Here is a 19,590-nt window from a genome sequence, read left to right as displayed (position 1 = left end):
TTGGAGCTTGAAAAACGAAGACCATTTGGCTCAGTAATTATCATTTAAAACTTTGTTCAAAAGAAATATAGAAGAGTCTTTTATAAAAGGATATTCATTATAGTATTACTATATCAACAAAACATTGAAAATCACTTGAAATATTCAACAATAATAATTTTTGGTTAATCTCATAAAGAATATTATTATTTCATCAATCATTTATGTTTATTTAGAGTGAATACATAAAAATGAAATAATTTAAAATCAGTATGCCTAATAATAAACATATGTATGTGAAGCTTATACATAACTATGATTGGGAAGTAATTACCAAAGTATTAGCAGCGGGTTTTCAAGGATTAGCAAAATTATTGGTAATTTGTTTTATCTTTTCCCTCTTCTATATTTCCCAAATTTCTATCATGAATATATACTTATTTTATATTATAAACACATAAACAAAAACCAAACTCTCTCTACTTTCACTTAAACAATAGCAACTTATAGAGTCATAAAATCATTTACTATAGACCTTATAAAACAAAACCCTGAGTAAAATTTCCATTGTTGTTTTTTCCCCAGTAAAACTTATCTCTCGTCTTCGAAAACCTTTCTGACAGCTTCACTGGAGATGTTAAAAAATAAAAAGATTTAAAACGGAAAAAATATAGCTTTTCTCCTTTCTTCATCAAGGTGTGTTGGGAGAAATCTTCAGAGAATTTTAGTGCAGCTCAGATTAATCTTTGTTTTTACCTCCAGATAAATAACTACATGCTACTGTCAATCATATTAAGCTATGAGAAAAAGAAGATTCTACTGAGCATATTCTCATATATTTCATTATTCATTTCCAAGGTATAGCAACATTTTTAAAGAGTTGTTTATTCAACTCTCATGCGGCCCATGCATTACTTGACATCAGAACTTAAAACTATACGTGTTGCTTGAATCAGATGCCTACAATATTCTAGGGGATGGATAGACTCAACTTCATTGATCTGTTTCTGTGGCCCCTCTATGCCAGGAATCCTCACTTTGAATTAACCTTTCAGCAAACACAAGCAAATATTTGTAGAGAACTTTCTTGCCTGTCCAGAACTGTGACAGTCTCTACGGAAACAAAATTTCGGGAGATATATATTGGCTGCCAGATTTTAGCAACATGATTCTGAGATTACTTTGTAAAAATTATTTACAAATCCTTGCTAATATGAGTGCAGAGGAGACAGATAATCTTTAATGAGCATGTCTTTTCTCTGTATATGTTACACTAAAGATATTGAACTTGTCTTGCAAATGATGTCTTCTTTTTAGTTACTGCTTTTGAAGGTCGAAGTGTTGCCCTGTCTTTTACAGGGCTACACTTACTTTCTTTTTGTCACTATTTAAAGGTGTCTGAGCAATTAGCCTCGCTGGCCAAGCTTGTGTGAAATCATACTTATTCTTGCACAACTAGGTACTCAGTCAGGAGCATAGATAGGGTCTGATTTGGAAACTACCTCATAAAAATCTAATCAGAGACCCGCAAGTGATTCTCACAGATGAACAGTGTTAAGACATTAATCTGCATTCATGCCCAAAATGTAGTTGAAAACTTCTCTATGGTAAGTCACTTGGAAAAAAAAAATGTATTTAGGCACTTGTTACAAGTGTGAAAAAGTTAATGCTAGGACCCCTTTATGAATAAAGATACTTTCTACAATATTAGTGGGCAACAGTAAGAGAGGAATGTCGTATCGCTACTGCCCTTCCTCTTTCTTTCCAAAGGGATTGGAGATGGGACTTAAGGCTGTTATAATATATAGTCTTCCTGATCCTTATCGGCACTTCAAAGTGTCCTCCAGAGACGTTCTTTCTTAATATCTCTAGGATTGAGACAGATACAATGCTCTATGATACACTTAGGCCAGGGAATTTACTTCAAAACCATAGATAACTGTTGTTTAGCTCAAAGGGCTGGAAGTAAGAAAATGAGGTCCCTATTCTTACTCATGAGTTACCATGCTTTTTGTTTTTGGCAATGAGTCCACTTAGCCCTTCTGAGCCTCAGTTTCACCATCTGTAAAATGAGGATAACAGAGCTGGTAGCAGCAACATGTGCCTGTAGTGCCAGCTACTTGGGAGATTGAGGTAGGAGGATCCTTTGATCCTAAGAGTTCAAGTCTAGCCTGGGCAATGTGGGGAGATCCTGTCTCTATTTAAAAAGATCTATTTATCTCCTATCTATCTGTCTACCTACCTACTACCTACCTACCTATCATTTTTTAAAAATAAAAAAGGAAGAAAGGAAAAAAATAATATAATAAAGATAGCTCCTTCAGGCACTCCAGGTATTTGCAGATGTTAAATGAGATCTCAGCTTAAAGCCACGTTGTAAACTGGGACTCACTACATCATTGTGAGGAGATTTAATTAGGTTTACTATTAACCTGTCTTCTCCTTGGTACACTGTAGTTACTGGAAGTTATACAAATATTTTAAAAAATGGAAGAACCTCTCAAATAGATATTATATAAGAAAGATTCAATTTGGAGATCTCCTGTTAATAGGGCAGAATGTAATGTTTGCAAACCAAAGTGAAACTGTTTGCCACACTGCATTTCCTTTTCAAGCCCGTGCTTGAACCATCGGCACTCACTTATGAGCCCTAATCACTGTGGGTGGAGAGCAGAGTGGCTGCATTCTGCCATTGATTAGAATGAGATTCAATTATCAAATGAAGGTTTATTAAAGCATGTGCTTTTTTCACTAACCTCTTCTCACTACCCGGCAATTCTCCTTCCACGAGAAACACCGCCTCTGGCAGCATTATAGACAATGTTAACTTTTATGTGCATGGGGCTGAACACAATTTCTAGCCAGTATGTGAAAAGTCTGGAAGAAAAACACTTTTATAAAAGGAAATGAGTTTTAAGATGGAAGAATGAGATTTCAGTGTGACAGGGGTACAATTTCCTGCCTTGAATAAAGGAACAGAGCACCAATTCCTTCAGAGTTGCAGGTGACCCCAACTTGGATGGAGGATACAAAAGTAATCGCCCTCCTCCACCGTGGAATGGACCCTTCATTTTGAAACCAGGCTGGTGTGCTGATTAGTTCTGCTAAGTGACTCTGAAGAGACCCATTTGTTTAGCACTATGTGTAATTTTAAAGGAAAGGACATGTCAGCAGCAGGAAGGAGAGTCAAATGAGGTCACTCGTGAAATAGCAGGAGAAATCCACGGGTGCCTCTGCCTTGTTTTAATCTACTCCATCACTACTGACCTCTGCTCCTGAAGACTGATGCACCAGCTAAATGGAATCTTCATGTTCTCATTCCACGAATGACCAGGCCGGCTCCTCAATGCCCTCAGAAACAGATATGCATTTCTCTATTGCTGGGGACACCACAGTTAACCCTTAATGGTATAAGGCAGTTTTCACCTGCAGAGTCTCCGTTGGTACCTAATGGTTCCCTCATAGAAGGGAACCTCATATCTCCGATATGATTTTGCTGTCTGTGCATGGTAGAATAAAGTGCATGTCACTCTTGTAGAAATGGTAGAATATCCTAAGCTGACACTTTTGAGGTCCTAAACCTGACAAGCCAAGAAAGAAACTGAGCACACTGCCATTTTACAGATTACTCTCAAACTTAAATTGGTTTATGACCTTAAAATCAGGTCATAACCTGTCCTGTTTCAAACCAAGTCAATTGAATCAATTGTCATGTAAAAACAGCAGTGTAACACATGTTGCATTCTTGACTCTGATACTTTTTGTGTAAGAAGAGAAAATAATAATAATAATAAAATAAACTCCAAATGGTGAGCCACATTGTTCCCTTCTCCACAATTCCAGGATATTGAAAATGTACCAGTATCATGGTCATGATCATCTTAATTAAAAGTCTCTGGTATAGGTTTTCTTCCCATCAGTTTAAGAACCTGTGGCCAAAGACCTTTCCTTATTCATCTCCATTTTCCCAGGGTTGTAGCAGGTTAGTACGTGGCAAGCACTCCAAAGTTTGAACTAAACACATACATATTAAAAAGAATGAGTTTTCAGAGTATAAACACACAAATTAAATAGAAAACTGAAGTTACCACTCACATAGTTTTATGTGCTATAACCTTATATTTTCTGTATAAAACTCTGATCTTTCTTCCCCGTCTGCTATTTACTGCCTCTGGTTATCAGTTTGTGGAGCACTTCTTTGTGAAGGTTATGATGGGCCTCACTGTTTCCGGCATTTCTGAGACACTTAAAAGGGGTTGAGTGTTTTGTTTCTTTATTACTATTATTAATAACCAAAGACTAAATATCAATAAAGACCAAAACGAGTGAAGAAAGTGGCAGCCTTTTTATTTGCAAACATGCACGCACTCTCGGGCGAGGTTCACTAGGCCGCGGAAAAGGGGCCAGTGAAGTCGCGCTGGCGCTCTCGGGTGACGTTCTCAAGTCCACAAGTAAGAGGGGCCAAGAAGGTCACACTGGCTCCTGCCGGAGGCGGACTTCTATGCATTGTTAAGGGAAAGGGGAGGGCCGTGGGTGGGACAGGGGCGTTTCCATAGGCGTGGCTAGGTAGGTTTCGGGTTTCCCAGATTGACGTCACGTGGCGCATGCTCAGTTGATCTGCACTTTCCCGGGCGCGGGCTGCATTTTCCCGTGCGCGGGTATGTTGGTGATGAAGAACCCGGAAGCAACAAGTACTGCTCCATCTTGTTCACCTTCCTCCATCTTGTCCCTTCTCCCTCACCTAAACATTGAGAAATGTAAGTTGTGTGTGGGTCAGAGTCAGAGGGTGGGTAGGTCGGTGGGGGTGTAAGTTCTTTTAGTTGCCTATTTTCTCAGGGAACATCAACCAAAAACCAATATAGGGATTCACAATTTAGTTTTTCATTTCCTTCCTTGTGGCATTCAATCTGTGTCTCAGCATTTGCTGGGCCATGTGGCTTTCATAAGTAAATCGTCAAGGATTTGAGAATGGAAATATCCCCCAGATGAGGACTGCCTATGTGAATTTTGTGCATACTGCATGTGGAGGCCACCTTTGTGGAAGGAAAAATAGGCACATAGAAAAGACCCTGGTGTATAAGTTGCCATGGGTAAGAGTCAAATCCAGCATCTGTGACTCAGCAAGGTTAGCATAATCACTTTGGGCCTCGCTTTCTTTGTCTATACAAATGGAGATAATACTTGCTTTGGGAAAAGGATTTGCATGTGTATGAATTTGTTTTTAGTGGGCTGTAGGGCACAGGGTGGTAAATGTCACCTTGGGGTATGGTTTGCCCCACCTCCCATGGAATGTCCATGGAATGTCCATTCACATTCTAATCTTCCTGGAGTGGTTTTATGGAACATTTTCTTTTTCTTGGAGTTGCTCTTGCTGCCAGCAGCCTCTTCAGGTCCACTGCTGACGGGCACCTCTTCAGAAGAGAATTTGTTCTTTCTGGGAGATGTTCCTGTTGTTTGCCTCTTTGGGATCCCTACCTATTTCTTCTTTGGGTGAAGATTTCTTCTTCCTAGGAAGACTTGTGCTGCCAGTGGCCTCTTCAAGATCGCTGCAGATATAATTTGGCTGTGTGCCCAGGCAAACCTCAACTCAAATCATAAACCCCATAATCCCCACATGTCTAGGGAAAGACCTGGTGGGAGGTGATTGGATCATGGGTTGGTTTACCCCATGCTGTTCCTGTGATAGTGAGTCAGTTCTCATGAGATCTGAGATCTGATGATTTTATAAGGGGCCCTTCCCCCTTCACTGCTCACTCCTCTCTCTCCTGCAGCCTCCTGAGAAGATTCAGCTTTGCTTTGCCTTCGTCTTCCACCGTGACTGTAAGTTGCCTGAGGCCTCCCTAGCCATATGGACCTGTGAGTCAAGTAAACCTCTTTCCTTTATAAGTTATCCAGCTCAGGTATTTCTTTATAGCAGCGTGAAAGCAGACCAATGTAGCTACTTTCCAAATCCTCCTTGGAAAAGGTGTTTTTTTCTTGGATTTGGAGAAAGAGGTAGATGAGTCTTCCATTCCATTCTCCCAAGGAGCCTCCTGAGGCTTTTTCTTTTTTCTTCTTTTTGGGTTTTTCACTTCACTCCTGAACCACTGCTTTCTTCATGACTTCCAGATTATTTCATGGAATCTGGATTCCACAAAATTAAATGTTCCAATGCCAATGTACTTGTTTATCATTTCATTCAGTATTGTCAGCATTTAGAATACTCTAAGCTTTTTGTGAGTTGAAGAAGTAGTGGCATGGAAAAGCAAACCTGGAACCTACTCCTATGTGGTTTATGGTTTAGCTGAAAAAAAAATAAAAATAACAATAAATATAAATATATATATATCAGCTATTGTATAATGACAATCAGAATACATGTTTGGGAGAATGAAAATAGATATTATGGAAACAGACTGTTCACATGGAAAAGTCTCTAAGGAGGCTGACCTGAAAGAGATAACACAGCTGGTCCCCTTTCCCTAAGCCAAGGTGAGGTGTGCAAAATGAATGGACACATTCCAGATGAATAGGAGTAGGGAAAGTGCTTCAATCAAAAAGGCCAGCAAGAATGAAGGCCCCAGTATAGCACCTTATGGTGGAGGCTGAGAAAATAAATGGGCAATACGGCAGTCAGGTTATCAATGGAAGGTGGATAGTTGCTAGGCACGGGCCAGCCCTCGTAGGCTTTGTAGACCATGTTGAGTATTTTAGTCTTTATATCAAGACTGTATAGCAAATGCTCACTCCCTTTCAAATGCACTTGCATTATGCTTCTCAGTTCTAAATAGAAACAGAAATGTGTTTCTTCAGTCATATTTATGTGATTGTTTCAGTCCAACTGAATGATCTACAGTCCAGCCTTTCCATTCTGAGCACTAGTCTTGAAGGAAATTCTTCGTGTAACATTTCAAAGCAGAGTGTTCCTGGTCTTTTAGAATCCCAGAATTGGAAAGGTTGTGCACCATCCTCTTCCAAGAGTCCTGTGACTGGTTGGAATGTGCTGAGCACAAGAGGACCGTACTATCATGCAGATCTCCTGGGTCCAGATCTTCTTCCTCTGCCATTTGGTTTCTTCTCCCCTACTATTCTCTCTCTCATCCTCTTTCTGGGAATCCCCACAACGTTAAACTGAACAATCAACAGTAGAGCTATTTTGTCATTCCTCTATTATGGATAGAGAAGACTAATACATAAGACAAACAGGACACATGAACAAATGAAAGCGTAAAGAAGGATTGGGGAAATGAAAATGGAAAGCTGGGCACCAGAAGAATTGATCTTCCAAAATCCTAAACCTACTTAGGTAGCAAATCTAAATAATTCTATCATTTTAACCTTTTTAAGAATGTTCCCTCCTCCCGTTTTCACTGCTATTACCCTTGGTCAGACTCTCATAATTCTCCCAACAATCTCTGTTATAGAACTTTGGCCTTGTGTCAATCAAGCTAACCCATATTCCTTATGCTGTCAGTTTATTCTTTCTGCAATACAAACCGGATCCTGACCCTCCCCTGCCTAACACTCCTTGATAGCTACCTTATAAAATGTGTTGCATTCAATACATGGACTTACGCTGGTAGATCTGCACAATGAGAGGCTGTAATGGATTACATTATGTGGTGTGAAAGAGCCCAGTGCAATGGTGACTCTGACCTTCATACCTTCTTCTTTTTTTTTTTTTTTGTTTGAGACAGTTTTGCTGTTTTTGCCCAGGCTGGAGTGCAATGGCACGATCTCGGCTCACCGCAACCTCTGCCTCCTGGGTTCAAGGCATGCGCCACCATGCCCAGCTACTTTTGTATTTTTAGTAGAGATGGGATTTCTCCATGTTGGTCAGGCTGGTCTCGAACTCCCAACCTCAGGTGATCTGCCCGCCTTGGCCTCCCAAAGTGCTAGGATTACAGGCTGGAGCCACCGCACCCAGCCCCTTTCGTACCTTCTTATGCCCAAACAGCAGTGGACTGTGGCATTGTGGTGGAGCTCACAGGATTATATTCTATCTTAATGAAGATGATTAACCCTGGAATTGTACTAAGCACTTTATGTACATTATTTTATTCTGTTTTCATGACGATGCTTTGAAGCATGTGGTGTTGTTATCCTGTCAATGAAAAGAATCAAACTGTAAAATATTTGAAGAGATTCATTCTGAGCCAAGTATGAGTGACCATGGCTCGTGACACAACACTCAGGAGATCCTGAGAACATGTGCCTGAGGTGGTTAGGGCACACAGCCTGGTTTTATACAATTGTGGAAGACATAAGATGTTAATGAAATACATTTAAGATGTATACTGGCTTGATTCAGAAAGGAGGGACAACTCAAAATGGTGGCTTTCAGGCTATAGGTAAATTTTTAAAATTTCTAGTTGACAGTTGGTTGAGTTGTCTAAGGACCTGGGATCAATAGAAGGAAAATGTTTGGGGTAAGAGAAAGGATTGTGGAGTCCAAAGTTTTGTTCTAGAGAGGAAAGCTTTTAGCTAGCAGGCTTCAGAGAGAATAGATTCTAACATGTTTTCTTACTGGATTTAAAAAGATGCCTGACTCTTAGGTGATTATCTCCTGAATATGGAAAGAAAAAAAGGGGAAAGGGGATTCTTTACAGAATGTAGATTTTCCCCACAAGAGACAACTTTGCAAGGCAGTTTCAAGATATGACAAGGAAATATATTTGAGGTTAAAATATTTTGATTTCTTTCTTTATTTGTTATGTGATGTTATACCAGGGTCAGGTTGGAAAACAGGCCACATTATATAGGGTTAAATAAACCCCTCTGATGAGACTTTATAGTTTGTAGGGTATGGCCCCTCAAACCCCTTAGGTAGGAATTTGAGCAAGAAAAAAACAAGTGAGGCTTTAGTTCTCAGTCCTTACTTTATAGATACAGAAACTGAGGTTCGGGTATTGCTAAACTTCCCAGGGTCACACCATTAGTAAGTGACACAGTCTTAATTTAAATACAGACAGACAATCTCCAGAACATAGACGGTTAACCACTGTTCCATGTCCTAATCATTTCTATTTTTTTAACTTGTAGACAAAGGTTAATGTGCTAAAATCAAACTGGAGGTTATAAGCCATATAATCAAATATGATTATACCACTTCACAGAAATTATCCCTAGTTTTACTGACTGCAAAATTATTTGACTTGAAATAAGTTGGTAATATGGTTTGAATGTGTCCTCAAGTTTATGTGTTAGAACCTTAATTCCTGAAGCAACAGTGTTGAGAGTTGGGGCCTTTAACAGATGATCATAAGGGCTCTACCTCCACTAATGAATTAACATTGCTGTGGATCAGATTAGTTACTGTTGCAGTGGGTTCCTGAATAAAAATATTGAGTTATAGCTGCTTTCTGGCTCTCTCTGGAGGACTCTTTTGCCATGTGATCCCTTCTTCCATGTTATGATGAAGCCAGATGAGGCCCCATTAAATTGAACTTTCCAGCCTCCAGAACTTTGAGCTGAATAGAATTGTATTTATTATAAATGATGCAATCTGTGGCAGTGATAGCAACACAAAATTGATAAAGACAGAAAATTGCTGTTGAGACATAGGTCTGTTACTGTAAAAAATTCCTGAATATATGGAAACAGTTTTGGAACTAGGTAATAGAGGCTGGAAGAATTTGGAGCAGTAGGCTAGAAAAAGCGTATATTGCCACAAATGGAACATTAAAGGCATTTCTGGTGAAGGTCTATGCAAAGACAGGAGCTGTAGGGAGAGCCTAAATCTTAGGGATTACTTACGTGGTTGTAATCAGAATGTTGGTAAAAATATGGAACGTAAAAAAAAAAATTCTGATGAGGTGTCCATGAGGGCATGGACAAAATCCTGAATTGTGTCCATGATTTTCCTTTAGGAATATCTTATTGGAAACTGGAGGTAAAAACTATCCTTGTCATAAAGTGGCAAAAATCTTGGCTGAATTGTTTCCATGCCCTTGGGCTTATGGAAGGTAGAATATAAGAATAATGAATTAGGAAACATGGCAGAAGAAATACCTAAACAGGAAAGCATTCAAAGTGCTCCATGGTTACTTTTGGCCACTTACAGTAAAGTGAGAGAAGAGATAAATTATTTACAGGTGAAATTTGAAATAAAAAATGAAGCAGAATGGAAGATTTTAAAAACTCTGAGCTGAGCCATGTAAAAACTTAAAAAAAAAAAAAAAAAGTCCAGTTGTGGTGGCTCATGCCTGTAATCCCAGCACTTTGGGATGCCCGAGGTGGGAGCATCATGAGGGCAAGAGATGGAGACCATCCTGGCCAGCATGGTGAAACCCTGTCTTTACTAAAAAGACAAAAATTAGCCGGGCATGGTGGCATGTACCTGTAGTGCCTGCTACTCAGGAGGCTGAAGCAGGAGAATCGCTTGAACCCAGGGGGCAGAGGCAGCAGTGAGCTGAGATCGAGCCACTGCACTCCAGCCTGGTGACAGATCGAGACTCCGTCTCAAAAAGAAAAAAAAAAAAAAAAATCACGTGCTGGGGAGAATACTAAGGATGTGGCCAAGTGGCTACTTGCTAAATAGATTAACAGGGATAGAAGGAAGCCACGTTTTATTCATCAAGACAATGAGAGAATGATCCCAAAGGCACCTCAGAGATCTAAAGACAAGCTAGGACCCTGAGGGCAAGTTTTCCAGAGAGGCACCTGTGGGACCTCAGCATCACCATGCCCATAACCTCAGGACTCTGCCGCACACATCCAGGCACAGCACTCCTTGGCTGCCCCAGATGTGGCTCAAGTGAGCTCAGGTGCATCTCCTGCCCAGCTCCAGAAGTTGCACATTAAACCTTGGCAGCATCCTCCTGGGGCTTACTCTGCAGATGCATAGATTACAGGAGCTGTGGAGGCAAGAAAACCTCTGCCTAGATTTCAAAGGGTATATCAGATATCTTGAGGGCACAAGTAGATGCTTCTCATGGGGCGGAGTCACCACAGAGCATCCTCACTAGGGAAATGCATAGTGGAGTAGTGGGAGTTAGGTAGCCCTGAAGACCACGGAACTGTGGAGCTACCAGCGTGCAACTCCAGCCCGGGAAAGCTGCAGGTGGGAGACTCCAAGCAGTGAGAGCTGCTGGGTGGGCTGAGTCCAGCAAAGTCTTAGGGGCAGGTCTGCCTGAGCAGTTGCGTGCTCAATCCTCACCTCAGTGTGTTTAGGATACGGGACACAGAGTTGAGGGAGATTATTCTCCACCTTAGAACCTGTTTTCCCTGTTTGGTTTTAGACTTATTCAGAACAAGCTGCCTCTTTCTTTCTGCCTATTTCTCCTTTTGGAATGAGAATGTCTGTCCTATTCCTGTTCCACCATTGTATTTTGGACACACCTAACTTGTTAATTTCACAGGCTTGAAGAAATTAGCAACTGTATGAATCATGCCTTGAGTCTCACTCATGCCTGATTCAGATGAGGCTGTGGACTTTGGACTTCTGAGGTGGTGTTGGAATGAGTTAAGACTTTGGGGCTATTGGAATAAAATGAATGCACTTTGCATGTGAAAAGAACATAAATTTTAGGAGTCAGGAGTAGAATGCTATGACTTGAATGTTTTCCCCAAGGTTTAGGTTTTGGAAACTCAAACCCCAATGCAGCAGTGTTGAGAGGTGGAAACTTTAAGAGGTGATTAGGTTACAAGGGCTCTACCCTCATGAAGGGATTAATTCTATTATTGCTGGCGTAGGTTAGTTATAAAGAAAGTGGGTCCCTGATAAAAAGGTTTCATTTGACTCCCCTGGTTTCTCTCTCATGCACCTTTGCCATGTGATAAGCCTTCTGCAGTGTTATGGCACAGCAAGAAGTCCCTCAACAGATGCAGCCCCTCAGCCTTGAACTTCCCAGCCTCCAGATCTGTGAGGCAAATACATTTCTGTTCATTAAAAATTACCTAGCTTTAGTTATTCTGTTATGGTAGCAGAAAACAAACTAAGACATTTGGCTATCACTAGATCCTTGACAACTCTGTTATACTGAAATTCTACTTAAAAAGGCTTGAACAATAGGTTCTAAAATTAAGCCATGCCCAACCAGCTGCCAAATTCTCCAAGCCTCTTGATTAGTTTGCATCTTTCAGAAAGAATATTGAGTTAATGCTCATGTTTCATCCCCTACTCCCCAGAAGAGTCTTACCATCCCTTTGAGATTTTGCTAAAAGTCCAACACACCGTCTTTCAGGAGCATTATTATATAGTCTTAGTAACATGAACTGAATAAAAATGGACACATTACAGAGACTTGATTCCTCCAACAGTGATTGGAAATAGATCGAAAAGGCTGAGGCACTAACTCAACTAGCCATTCCATCATCAGCTTGTCTCAGGGTAGTAATAAACTTCTTGGTCTGCTAAATTTATGGAGTAGAAGTGTGAGCACAACCTCCCAGTGGTGCCCATGGCTTTGATCAGGTCAGTAACAGTGGTCTGGAGGTCTGCATGCTGACCATTATAAACACTGTGTACTCTCACCAATGTGCTGTCATTAGTGATTGCTTCCACGCTAGTTCCTCAGCTGAGAAGATAAATTTGGCTGCCTTAGGAGGATATTTTGCATGAGATTGCATAAGAGTATTTCTTACGTAGAAATATAAGATAAAGGGTTTAACTGCCAAATACCCTCTACATTTATATATTCCACTAGCTAAGCCAGCAACTATGGACTATAAAAGAGCTAGACTAGTGCAGTCATGAGTCACCCTCTTATCTAAGTCAAAGTATTACTTCTCCCCTTGCAAGGGAAATGGTGCCCTATGCTATGATGAAAAAAATAAATAAATAACCCTCAGGTTATGTTACTTGTGAAATGAATAAGTAAAATGTTCAAGCTTCATTCTATATTTACAGTGAATGTCATAATGTGATTGACTTTATGACTTTATGTCAAATTGGAAAGACAAGTTGTACTGGTTCTTGAAGGACCACACTCTCTCCATCACTACAACTTTGCAGGTTCTATTCCAATTGCCTTGATCACTCCTCTCTGTATTGCCTAGTTAACTCCTATTCATTTTCTTGGAGAAGCTTTCTCAGATCTGGCTGACTAAATCTCCAGGCCCTACCCCATATGAATTCTAAGTTCAGTGTAGTCAACATATTTGGTGACTCCTGGATTTATGTCTGTCTCTCTTTGCTCACTGTTATGTTCCTCTAGCATAGTTTTCAGCATGCAGTGGAAAAATAGTAGGTATTGCAAGAAAGAATATAAGAAAAAAATACTAACAATATTTTAGAAATTAAGACATATCCTATATTTTTCAAAATGTCTGCAGACAATTGTCTTTCTCAATTCTAAAACTATCCATTTATTCTCTCATTTTTTCCAAGATATTTCTCAGTCTTTCAGTAATTCCTAGACATTTGCTGGAACCTGGGTCTACAATGGTAAATAAAGGAAACAAATATATTTGTATTTTTTGTTTATATTCTTTATTTTTAATGCTTTTTTTCTCATTCTCTCTTTCCTTCAGACAGAAATAAAAATATATATTTATTTACTAAAATAGATTGATATTAATCATAACACTCTATTTGTGTATCAGTGTTTTATGGCAAGCCTTATGTTTGTTCCCTCCAAAAGTCCAAGAAATTAATTCATAGAAATTGATGTTTACAAATTGCTCAAATATCCAGAAAGAATTTCCTTTGGAAGGAGCTCCTGGTTTTATAATTGTTTGTCAGGATACATATGTCTTTGACATGTCTTATCAAAAAACAAAACAAATAAAGATCTCTTTCGTAGACTAACAATGATGTATTTTAAGTGACTTATTTAATGTTAAATAGGGATTTTCTCAAAGGATCAGAGCCTTTGGAAACCATTACTAGACAGTAGATGTAGTATGAGGAAAATAAGCATATGCTATTGAAAAATGAGGCATTTGAATATTCAATGTATGCATGTATTTCATGTATATGATACGTTAGTACATAACAGGATTGTCTGGAGAGACAGTCGGGTGTCAGAGGAGAACCTTGGAATTCTTGCAGCAGCATGTTGAATAAAAGCCAAATGTAATAAAGTACATCCGGCTTGCTTTCTAGAGAAATCCAAGAAATTAATTTTTCTGCCAACTAGACCCAATTTATATTGAATCCTTCCATACAAGCAAGTTAAGATTGATCCTAGGTAGCTTTTACTCACATGATTTTCATTGGCCAGTTGCTTGTTTAGGGGAAATAGAGAAACAGCACAGCACAGCTCTAATAAGAGTTTACTGAGTTTGCACACCTTTATGGCACAGCAAGCCCCACCACAGGCAGTATAGTAAGGTGATTTGACACTCCAGCCTGGAATATTCATACTTATGAACAAAAATAGCTCTGCCTGGCAGCCTAAATATGAAACAGTCATATGCAATTCAACTACAAACCACATCTGCTCAAAATTTTAGTAGAACACATAAAATGGAATCCATTTCACATTTGCACAACAGCTGGAACATAATGCTATGACTTCAATGCCTTAGACCAGAGGTTCTCAAAGTACAGTACCTGGACTAGCAGCATCAACACCACATGGGAACCTGTTAGAAATGCAAATTCTCAGGCTCCATCCCAAATCTAATGAGTCAGAAGCTTTGGGAGTGGGGTCCAGCAATCGGTATTTTAGCAGGCCCTTCTAGGGATTCTGATGGACACTCAGGTTGGAGAATACTGCTCTAGATTCAGGTAAACCAAGTTAAGTTCTGCCTCTGCAGTGTTATTATCATAAATGCCACTTTAATTCTTTGCTCCCCGTTTTTATTTCTAAATTAGAGATGCACTAAATCAGCCTAAGGTTTATTAGAGATGCATGTAATAGAGCACAGTCAGACAGGATTGGCTTCAACATCTGGAATTCCGTATGTGGGAATTACTGTTTAACAATAATAAAAGCTAATTTTTATTGAGCAATTAGTAGGTGCAAAACTCTATGCTAAGTGCTTTCTTTATCTCTCTGAGTCCTCACAAAAATACTGTAAGATAACCTTATCCCATTTTGTAGATGAATTGATGAGATTTAGAGATGTTTTGTCAATTTGGTAATTGGGATTGATACAAAGGATAATGAAGCTTACTTCAGAGGTTAGTTTGCAAAATACTAGTTAAAAATAATTCTTTTCTACCTACAAAACCTCTATAATCCTGAATAAAATAGAATAATACCAGCAACCTCATAGAAAGTTGGTGAGTCAAATGAGAGAAGCTGGATATTTAACATACTGTAGCTGCTCAAATCCTAAATTATCTTTTCTTTTCACTCTGCGAGTATATGATATGATATGATGATACAATGACATGCGTATTTAAAAGGTGATTAAAAAGATTATTGAAGCAAAAATTTAGAAATGCCATCTCCGTCTACCAATTTTACTTTTTATATATTTTGCAACCTTCATTTCACTACACTGTAAATTTAAATATTTTGGAAAAGCTTGGAGGGATTTTATGTTTACCAAGCAGGAAGACTGCTGGGAACACACACTGAGGTGGCTGCCTGTGATCCCCATCTCCTGGTAGTATACTCTCATATAATACCGTCTCCTTGAGTATGGGTGAGGGTTTTGACTTGCTTCTCACTAAAAGAATATAACAAAAATGAGGAGATGCCACTCCATGATGATGTTTTATGAGGTTACCACTTTCATCTTGCTAGCTGACTCGCCTTATAGACTCATCCTTGATGACTTTTGATGAAGCTTAAAGCTGCCATGCTTTAAGCTTCCCTATAGAGTGGTTTGTGTTGCAAGGAACTGAGAGTAGCCTCTGGCTGACAGACAAAAAGGAATTGAGGTCCTTAATCTGACAGCCAGCAGGAACCGAATCACATTAGCTAGTAAGCAGATCCTTCCCCCAATGAGCTTTCAAATGAGATCTCAGGCCTGGTTGACACCTTGATTGCAGTCTCTTCAGACCCTAAAACAGAAGACTCAGGTTAGCACAGATTTCTTACCCATAGAAACTGTGATGTAATATGCATATATTATTTATTTAAACCTCTAAATGTGTTATGTAGCAATAGATAATACAAACACAAAATAATTTCAACTGTAGACCATGTGATAGCTGCTACACTCACTTCTTTCATTAAGTCTCTGTGTAGTACACTGTTTGCAGGGAATGCTGGAAATCAGAATATAATTAGGCAAAAAGAGAAGTGATTTTCCTCGGCATTAAAATAAGAAGATGGCTGGACGTGGTGACTCAGGCATGTAATTCCAGCGTTTTCAGAGTCTGAGGCAGGAAGACCGCTTGAGGTCAGGAGTTTGAGGCCAGCAAGGCAACAGCCAGATCCTATCTCAACAAAATGAAAATTTAAAATTTGCTGGGCTTGATGTTGCATGCCTGTGGTCCTCACTACTTATGAGGCTAAGGCAGGAGGATGGTTTGAGCCCAGGACTTCAAGGCTGCAGTGAGGCATGATCACACCACTGCACTCCAGCCTGAGGGACAGAATGAGACCCTGTCTCTAAAAATAATGAATGAATAAGTAAATGAAATAAAAAAAGATAATGCTCTCTATATAAGACAGGGAAAGCTTATGGATTATTAGAAGGCTGCTGATAATAAAACTACAGAGCCAAGAAAGTGGTTAACCAACAGAAATTTGATCAGCCTTCTCCTCCTGGACTGCACCTTCTCACCTGTTCTTCAAAGATCTCAGCCAAGGATCCTGTCCTCTGGAAACTTGCCCAGAGAATTCCATTCTGACATGACCCACTTCTGTGATCACATAGAGCCTGATTCCGCTCTTTCATCTAGTTGTATTCCTGCCTCCTTCATTTCATTCACCAGATACTGAGCTCTTTGTCTTTGCCTCTTCCTTTACCTTCTCCTGGCTTTTCTTTTACTCCTCCTCAACTTCATTCTTTACATGAGATTCCATATATAACACATGCTCAATCCCTGATTAACATATGTAAACTAATTTAAGAAAAAAAATCATTGATTTCTTCTATATTTTTCTATAGAGGAGTCCAATAGGTGGGTGCTGGTGTCAGACTCAGCTAGTTCCAGGTGCTTACACTGTGTTGTCCTTCATTGTCCTTGTGTCTTCTTCGTGTTCTTCCTCCCACTTGTCCTCCTCACTGTTTCTGCAACTCTTTTTCTTCTCTTTTTTTTTTCCTGTCTTTCTCTGACTTTTTTCCCCAGTCAAATTCCACATTTGTCTCCATTGTCTTCATTCTCAAGAAAAGATTTGCCACATAGCTCAATGCTGCCTCCACCAACTCCAGGATTACTGCATCTCCCAAGCTAACCTTTTCTTCATTACTGTTCTTAAACATTTCTGTAAAGGACTTATCTTCTCTCCAGTTATATAATATGTATTAGTCTGTTCTCAGGCTGCTAATAAAGACATACCCAAGACTGGGTAATTTATAAAGGAAAGAGATTTCATTAACTTACAGTTCCATATGGGGAGGCCTCACAATCATGGTAGAAGGTGAAGGAAAAGCAAAGTCACATCTTGCATGGTGGCAGGCAAGACAGAATGAGAGACGAGCAAAAGAGGAAATCCCTTATAAAATCATCAGATTTTATGAGACTTACTCACTACCAAAAAAAACAGGATGGCGAAAACTGGCCCCATGATTCAAGAATCTTTCAATTATCTTTCAGTTATCTTTCCCTCCCACAATACATGGGAATTATGAGAACCACAATTCAAGATGAGATTTGAGTGGGGAGATAGCCAAACCCTACCATCATGTGACCACCTCTGGGTGAACTCTTTTGTCTGAGGGGATAATCTCCTCTCTGGCCAATCTTGGCAAAGCCTCTGCCTTGATCAGTTGAGTTACATGACTGATTGACATAAGAGAGTGTCATGGAGTCATTGCAGGGGATTTCCAAGAGGAAAAATGTCAGTACAAATTCAGAAAAAGTAGCAGATGGCCATGAAGTAATAAGTGAAAATACAACCAGCTTCAGACACAGCCTTACATCCCATTTGGTATTTATTGAGGCTCATGTCCTCAACTCTTTAGTTTTCTGTTTTTCTATACCTATCTTCTCCTGCCCGTCTCTCTTAAGAAAAGTCGCAGGCTATCTAGAACCTAATTTCATGATAAATGAACTCTTCATCACTCAACGCTTTCAAAGGTTACTTCTCCAACTATCCCAGCTTTTTATTTTTTTACTTTTAAAGCAATTTTGTATATCACAATTCCTAAATTTTCAGTCAAATTCCTTTTCAAAGGAATCTCTCACCCTTCCCTTCTCTTCGCAAAGCCACTGTTTGATCCAGTTACATTTTTACATATAAACGTTTTAAGCAGCTCCAGTTGCTGATTTTCCAAAATATAGAAACACAGAATATAGAAATGATCAATGATAGGAGCATTTGACAGAAACTGGTAGAACTGAGCAACAACCCACTGATATATTCTTGCCATAAAAGTGATTTGTTTTGTTTTATTTATTTAACTTTTATTTTAAATTTGGGGTTACATGTGCAGGTTTGTTACATACGTAAACTTGTGTCATGAGGATTTCTGGTACATATTATTTCATCACCCAGGTATTAAGCCTAGTATCCATGAGTTAATTTTCCTCTCCTTCCTCCCACTCACTCTCTGCCCTCTGATGGGCCCTAATGTGTGTTGTTCCCTTCTATGTGTGCATGTGTTCTCATCATTTAGCTCCCACTTGCAAATGAGAGCATGAAGTATTTAGTTTTCTGTTCCTGCATTAGTTTTCTAAGCATAATGGTCTCCACTCCATCCAATCTGGGTGATCTTTAAGCTGGACCATGAAGATTCCATACAGTGCAGGTGGCTCATTCTTTTCATCTTACATTATTACGCAGAGTTGCTTGTGATTTTTCCTACACCCCTTCTCAATCCTTCTTCTGTTCCCTCTGACTTCTCCGTCCAGACTACCCTTTGTTACCTATCCTTCAAAGACTAATCTGGCTCCCCTCGCCTGGTACACTGTCCCAGGAAACTCTGCTCTGAAGCGAGGAATACTCTTGGGTGATTCCATGTAACCTGACCTTTCTCTTTAGTCCAGTTGGCTTTCCATCTTCCTTGTAAAACTGTTGAGCTTCAAGAGAATAAGCACTGTGCCTTTTGTCTTCTTAGACCTTGAAATTAGCAGCACGTATAGCACATAGTAGGTGTGTAAATATTCATTAGGTTAAAAGAATCCATAGCACCATGTAACTTGTGAGAGATACAATATATTATAGCATTTTATTCTAATTTTAAAATAATACTTGCTTGCTACAGAATATTTGGAAAATACCACATAGTATAAGGTATAAAGTAAAATCAACTCTTACTTGTGGCGTGCAGAGACAATCACTGTGAACATTTTGGTGCATTTATTTCTAAGCATTTTCTTTGTGCTAAAATAAAAATGGAGTTATGGTCTATAACACTTCCCAGCTTGTTTTTCATCACTCTCTATGCAGTACAGGGTCTGTCAATGGCCTTTTTTGTTTCCACCCTCTCAAAAATGTTCAGCCTTTTCTTAAAAAGCCCTCACCCTTCCTCCTCCTACAGAACCCTTGCCGGTACTCTTCTAGTCAATAACTCAATTGCCCTCCCTTTGTGACTCCTTGAGACCTTGAAGTTGAGTTATTTATTACTTTCTCTGTGAAGGCCCACTACCTAGTATATGCATTTCTTCACATACATTTTCTT

The 19,590-nt window shown here is 39.4% G+C and overlaps 1 long non-coding RNA gene across 1 annotated transcript in view; it reads left to right on the top strand.

Moving 5' to 3' along the window:
- Positions 1-4,703: 4,703 nt before the first annotated feature.
- Positions 4,704-19,590, top strand: part of LOC108540056 (uncharacterized) — a 159,176-nt gene continuing 144,289 nt past the window's right edge. The window contains exons 1-2 of the long non-coding RNA XR_001888571.1: positions 4,704-4,736; positions 5,751-5,799. This is a non-coding gene — a long non-coding RNA (uncharacterized LOC108540056). The remainder of the gene's footprint in view (positions 4,737-5,750; positions 5,800-19,590) is intronic.

This window comes from Rhinopithecus bieti, unplaced genomic scaffold (assembly GCF_001698545.2).
Source record: "Rhinopithecus bieti isolate Rb0 unplaced genomic scaffold, ASM169854v2 scaffold_18285, whole genome shotgun sequence".
Classification (NCBI taxonomy): Eukaryota; Metazoa; Chordata; class Mammalia; order Primates; family Cercopithecidae; genus Rhinopithecus; species Rhinopithecus bieti.
This window is presented reverse-complemented; position numbering and strand designations above follow the sequence as displayed.